The 6,914-nt window shown below is 42.5% G+C and overlaps 1 pseudogene; it reads left to right on the forward strand.

The window, feature by feature from the left end:
- Positions 1–372: 372 nt before the first annotated feature.
- LOC114007495 (succinate dehydrogenase [ubiquinone] cytochrome b small subunit, mitochondrial-like) lies at positions 373–1,122 on the forward strand (annotated as a pseudogene).
- The last annotated feature ends 5,792 nt before the right edge of the window (positions 1,123–6,914 follow it).

Raw genomic sequence — 6,914 nt, forward strand, 5'->3', positions numbered from 1 at the left:
ATCAAACTGCTAACTTAGCCATTATTAAACAATATGTCAAGTGTAACAATTTCTTCACAACAAGTAAAACAACATATTACGTATAACAAGTTCAAGTCCCAGAACTGGTGGCTTGCTTTCTCTCTTTTTCTCTCTTTCCATCTCTCTCTCTCTGGTAAGCCCATGTGCCCTGTAGCAAATTTTAGAAGTAATAACAATGATAAATAATATTAAATAAGTAATTCTTTTTAAAAAATGGCCAATGGGTTTATGAAAAAATGCTCAGCCTCACTAATCACTAGAGAAATGTAAATTAAAACCACAGAGAACTATCACCTGACACTTGTTAGAATGGCCATTATAAAAAAAAATGCGTGTGCCGTCAGGAACAAGATGGCAATTCTCTGATGGCTGAGTGTCCTCTGAAGTGTCCAAGAAGGCCAAGCCCTTTTTCTCCAAAACCCAGTGGTCAGACCTGCTCAGATTTCTGCATTTCTCCAGGGTCAACCTACCCTAGGATGGTGTACAACACTTTCACCTGTCACCAGGCCACTACTCTGTTTCCAAGGCTGCGTCTCTCACTGGACTAGTGAGAGAATTGTCGGTGTTTTGCTCCTGGGCCTGCTTCTGGCTGCTTATTTAAATCCTTTCTCTGCCATGGACAACTCTTTTTTCTTTTTCTTTTTTTTTGGAGAGATTTTCACTGTAGGGCGCGTGCGCTCGCCAGACAGAGAGAGACATAGAGACAGAAAGCGAGAAATCACCCCCCAGGGGGATGGTCACGCCGCAATCCCTTCTCCTCCATTCTCCTCTCGGGATCTTGGGCACGCACGCACACGCGCCCGGTGTGAGTTTTAAGCCACCGGGTCCGGAACACGAACTGCGGTCGACTACGTGGGAATCCAGCGACATAGCCATTACGCTAACTGCTGGTTCCCTGCCATGGACAACTCTTAAATGAAGTTGTCACAGTCACGGGGGCCTCAGACAAGTTGTTACTACTGCATTCATGGGAAGGCACTGTAGAAAGTTGCCAAGGCAGCCTTTCTGACACTCTTAGCTGTAACCTTTTCTGGGCTCTGTTATGTTCATTATCCTGAGATGGGTGTCTGCAAAACTGGCCAGACTGTGTGGAAGCTCTGACCTTTTCTGTAACAACCTAAGAATTGATTGATGCCTCTTTACCTCTGCTCTGTCGTGCCAGTCAGTTCACAATAGGAGGAAATAACACATCGAGTCCACTGGTGCTCAAATCTCTTCTCCTAATCACATGATTATTTTCAAAATGTAATTATTGAAGAAAGGTTTGGAAAGATACCTACAAATTGTGAGACTGAGTTCTATATTCTGGTGAATTAATGGAATTAATGGGACTATCTCTAAACTTCTCACAAGACTCACAGTAGAATTTTAAAAATCAATCTTTTTTTTTTTTTTTGAGAAGTTTTTGCTATAGGGCGCATGTGCTCTCCAGAAGGAGAGAGAGAGACAGAAAGCGAGAAATCATCCCCCAGGGGGATGGTCACGCCACAATCCCTTCTCCTCCTTTCTCCTCTCAGGATCTTGGGCATGCATGCACATGCGCCCAGCGTGAGTTTAAGCTACTGGGTCCAGGACTCAAACTGTGGTCGACTACATGGGAGTTCAGCGACATAACCATTATGCCAACGGCTGGTCCCTCAATTTTTTTTTTTTAAAGAAAGTTTTTAAAAATTGTTTTATTTAACTTTATTTATTATTTTAATTTGACCAGTGAGACAGAAACAGAGAGAAAGGGAGAGAGAAAGTGATAAAGCAAGCTGCCAGGTCCAGGATGTGAACCACGGTTGGCTATATGGGAGTCCAGCACCCTTAACCACCATGCCACCTGCCAGCCCCAAAAATCAATCCTTTAAAGAGAATTCAGCTTAATTACTATTGATATATGATTAAATTTCTATATTTGATCTGGGAATAATGAAGAAAGGGAAAGACTCTTAAGTCATGAGTAAAGACTTGGCAGAAAATTAGACAGTGTTTAATATTTGTAAACGTCTCCCTTTGTTCAGTTGATATCATCCCAGGAAAATTTTAAAATGAAGGACTGCTAATACCACACATAAAGAATTTCTAAATCCTAGGAAGAAAACCTTGGAGACATTCTGAATAGAGAGAAGTTTATTTAGGGAAGAGGTCCCTCTTGTAGCTGTATCAAAATATTACAGATTCTCAACTCAGACGTAATGTTCAAGTGTTCTTTACTTGTCCTAAAATAACCTGTACACAAATATAAAACTATAGTAATAAATTATTATTTTCCCACTGTGGGAATTTCTAATGTGAAAATGTATTCTAAGAAAGATTTTCTTTTTTTTTGGAGAGATTTTCACTGTAGGGCGCGTGTGCTCGCCAGACAGACAGAGAGAGACATAGAGACAGAAAGCGAGAAATCACCCCCCAGGGGGGATGGTCACGCCACAATCCCTTCTCCTCCATTCTCCTCTCGGGATCTTGGGCACGCACGCACACACGCCCGGCGTGGGTTTTAAGCCACCGGGTCTGGGACACGAACCGCGGTCGACTACGTGGGAGTCCAGCGACATAGCCATTACGCTAACTGCTGGTTCCCAAGATTTTCTAAAAATAAAATACTGTACAATAAAAAAAAAATGAAACATAAACTTTGGCAAGGGTTCAGAGAAAAGGGACCCCTGTACATTGTTGGTGGGAATGTAAATTAGCCATTATGAAAAACAGTATGGAGGTTCTTAAAAATATTAAAATTAGAATTACCTTATGATCCAGCAATCCCACTTCTGAGATATAGACAAGAAACTGAAATCAATATGTCGAAGGAATACCTGCATTGCCATATTCATTATAGTACTATTCACAACAGCCAAGCTATGGAATCGATCTCAGTGTCCCTCGATGGATGAAAGGATAAAGAAAATGCGGTATACGTACTCAATAGATTACTATTCTGCCTTTAAAAAGAATAAAACTTTATCACTTGGGACAACATCGATGAACCTAGAGGACATTACACTAAGTAAAATGAACCAGGCATGGGGCAGCAGGTGGTGTGCTGGTTAAGGCACTGAATTCCACAGGGCTGATTGCACAGTTCGAGTCCTGGACCAAGTGGGTTGTAAAATCACACCAAGCTTGTGTGTGTGTGTGTGTGTGTGTGTGAGCCCAAAATTCTGAGAGGAGAATGGAGGAAAGTGCAGCATAGCCATCCACCCTCGGAGGTGATTTCTTACTTTCCTTCTCTCTCTTTCTCTGGCAAGTGCACATGCCCTCTGGGGAAAAAAAAAAGAAAGAAAGAAAAAAAATCACCCCAGATGCATGTGCATGTGTGCCCAAAATACTGAGAGGAGAATAGAGGAAAAGGGATTACGGCGTGGCCATCCCTCTGGGTGTTATTTCTTACTTTCTCTCTCCCTTTTTCTCTCTGTCTCCCTCTAGAGAGTGCGTACACCCTATAGCAAAACAAAACAAAATAAAACAAAACAACCAAACCAAAACAAACACAAAACAAATTCAAAAATAAAATACCAGGCATAGAGAGATAAATAAATACCACACAATCTCACTCATGTGCAGAATCTAAAAAATGCTGAACTCAGGCCAGCAGGTAGTGTAGTGGATAAGTGCTAGAGTCACATGTGGCTGCCTGCAGTTCGAGTCCTGGACCTGGAGGCTTGAAAATCATGTCCTGTGAATGTGCGTGCATGTCCAAAATCCTGAGAAGAGAATGGAGGAGAAGGGATCGCAGCGTGCCCATCCACCCCGCCCAACAAGGGAGGGGAATTTCTAACTTTCTCTCTCTCTGTCCTCTCTGTATCTCTGGCAAGCATACATGCTCTATAGCAAAAAATCTCTCTAAAAAAAGAAAATGCTGGGAACCTGCAGTTAGCGTAATGGCTATGTCGCTGGACTCCCACGTAGTCGACCACGGTTCGTGTCCCGGACCCAGTGGCTTAAAACTCACGCCGGGCGCGTGTGCGTGCGTGCCCAAGATCCCGAGAGGAGAATGGAGGAGAAGGGATTGCGGCGAGACCATCCCCCCTGGGGGGGTGATTTCTCGCTTTCTGTCTCTATGTCTCTCTCTGTCTGTCTGGCGAGCACACGTACCCTATAGCGAAAACCTCTCCCCAAAAAAATAGAAAGAAAATGCTTAACTCATACTGTAGAAATAGAAAGTAGAATGATGGTTAGTATAGGTTGATGGGGGCTATGAGAGTGGTGAGGAATGAGGGAATAGGGATTCACTGGTCAAAGGGTGCAATGCTTCAGTTAGACAGGAAGAATAAATTCTGAGATCTATTGCCCAGCAGGGTAACTACAGTCAATACTGATGTTTTGTATAAATCAATAATAACTAAGAGAGAAAATTTCAAATATGTCACCATGAAAAAATGTTAGGTCAGTGAGGTGTTGGATATGTTAATTAGCATTTCACATTGTATAATTATATCAAAATATCACACTGTAGTCCATAAATGTAATCATTTCTTTTTCTTTTTTTTTGAGAGATTTTTGCTACAGAGTGCATGCACTCATTGGGGAGACAGAGACAGAAAGATAAAACGCTAGAAAATCACCCCTCTGGAAGATGACCACACCAACAATCCCTTCTCCTCCATTCTTCTCACAGGATTTTTGGCACACACACACACACACACACACATACACACACACACGAGCCTGGTGTGAGTATCAAGCTGCTGGGTCCAGGACTCGGCCTGTGGTCAGTCATGTGGGAGTCCAGCGCCTTAACCAATACACCACGTGCTGGCCCCAATATTTTTTGTTTTATAATGCAGGCACTTACTCTGTTGTGATTGTCTTGCCTCAGTCTCCCAGCTGGTATTACAGGTGTGTATTTCTTCTTGTAAAGACACTAGCCCTATTGGAATAGGGCCCAATTATTTCCTTTGGGACCAGCAGTTAGTGTAACGGCTATGTCACTGAACTCCCATGTAGTCGATCGCAGTTCGAGTCCTGGACCTGGTGGCTTAAACTCATGCCAGGCGCATGTGCGTGCATGCCCAAGATCCCTAGAACAGAATGGAGGAGAAGTGTTTGCAGTGTGGCCATCCCCCTGGGGAGTGATTTCTCGCTTTCTATCTCTCTGTCTCTGTTTTTCTGGCGAGCAAAAAACTCTCAAAAAAAAAAAAAAGAATTATTTCCTTTGTTTATCATTATTATTTTCAATTTGACCAGAGCAAGACAGAGAGAAAGAAAGAGAAAGCAAGAAAACAATCCTCCAGGTCCAGGACTCGAACTGTGGTCAGCCATGTGGGAATCCAGCACCCCTAACCACCATGCTACCTGCTGGCCCCAGGGCCCTACTCTCATGACTTCATTTTACCTTGGTTACCTTCTTAAAGGCCCTATCTCCAAACACAGTCACATTTGGAGTTAAGATTACAACATAAAAATTGTGGTTGGAGGATACGATTCAGTTCATAACAATTGTATATATTTCTTTGAAATATTCAGTCATGTCTTTGCTCCTTTTTTTTAATATTTGCTTGTCTTTTTCATGTTGATTTGTATAGAAGTTCTTTATACATCCTTATTAATCTGTCATCAGTTATATGTATTGAAGATATGCTTTCTTATCCTCCCAGTTTATGGCCGTAAGTTTCATTTTCTTTATTGTGTCTTTTGATGAAAGGATTTTTTTCCTATTTTAATAAAGCCAAATGGTTTGCCTTTGGCTTAAGCTTTTATTGTCTTGTTTAGAATATCTTATCTTCCTGAGTCATAGAGACATTTATATATTCTTCTAAAAGTTGTATTATATCTGTTATATTTAAGTTCTTGGTTCATCTGGAAATAATTTTGTGCATGATGTGTGGTGAAGATCCTTTCTTCCATAACTACATATTCGATGATCTCAGCATCATTTATTGAATGGTTCTTCCTTTTCCTGAAGTGTCATCACTGTCAGCTCCATCTTTGTATAAATCTGTTGCTGGGCTCTCTAGTCAGTCAGTCCCCTTGGGCTTCTTTGCTATCCCTAGGCCAACACCACATGGTCTGGGGAATTCCTTACACGTACCTCGTAGTTTACTGGCGTTTTCTCTTTCTCTTAAACCCTTTTAAAAACTGAAGCAAACTGTGCAAAATAGTTACGAGACAATCAAGGAAACTTGAGTACTAGCTGAATATTTAATAGTAGGGATTATTGTTAATCATTTTATATGAGATGATTACATTGTGGTCTTACTTTTTAAAAAGTGCATATTCCAGAGAAAGAAGGAGCAACAGGGAGATCCTGTAATCCCAGAGATAGGAGGTAGGAGTTGCTGCCCCATGTGTGTTGACACCGTTCTTCCTCTCACCCATCCAGGACCAATAAGTGGCCCCAAGCCAAGCAGCTTGGCTTGAGCTCATCATAGGGACCTCCTACCCAGCCTGCTGTGGGGGAGAAGGGACTTTCCTGCCTAGGCAGTGTGACTACATGGAGTGCTCTACCACCTTACATTCTATTTGTCAACTCAACCTCCATTCATGTTGAGAGAAGTTAGGTTTGGGTATATAAAAGCCGAACACCTGAAAATAGGAAACTGGGAGAATTCTTTCCCCACTATTTCCTTAACAGTAAAAGGAGAGAAACTCCCCTCTGAAAACCTGAACCCAAAATTCCTACTGTGGATTCTACACTCCCACCCACTGCAGAGGAGGAAAACTGGCACAGAGCTTACAAATATCATAGAGAAATGCAAGAGCACTCAGCTACAGAAACATACTCTAAAGAAGTAGGAGGGGGAACCAGCAGTTAGTGTAATGGCTATGTCGCTGGACTCCCACGTAGTCGACCGCGGTTCGTGTCCCGGACCCGGTGGCTTAAAACTCACGTCGGACGCGTGTGCGTGCGTGCCCAAGATCCCGAGAGGAGAATGGAGGAGAAGGGATTGTGGCGTGACCATCCCCCCTGG

The sequence above is a fragment of the Tupaia chinensis genome, unplaced genomic scaffold, assembly GCF_000334495.1.
Source record: "Tupaia chinensis unplaced genomic scaffold, TupChi_1.0 Scaffold000184_1, whole genome shotgun sequence".
Taxonomy (NCBI): domain Eukaryota; kingdom Metazoa; phylum Chordata; class Mammalia; order Scandentia; family Tupaiidae; genus Tupaia; species Tupaia belangeri.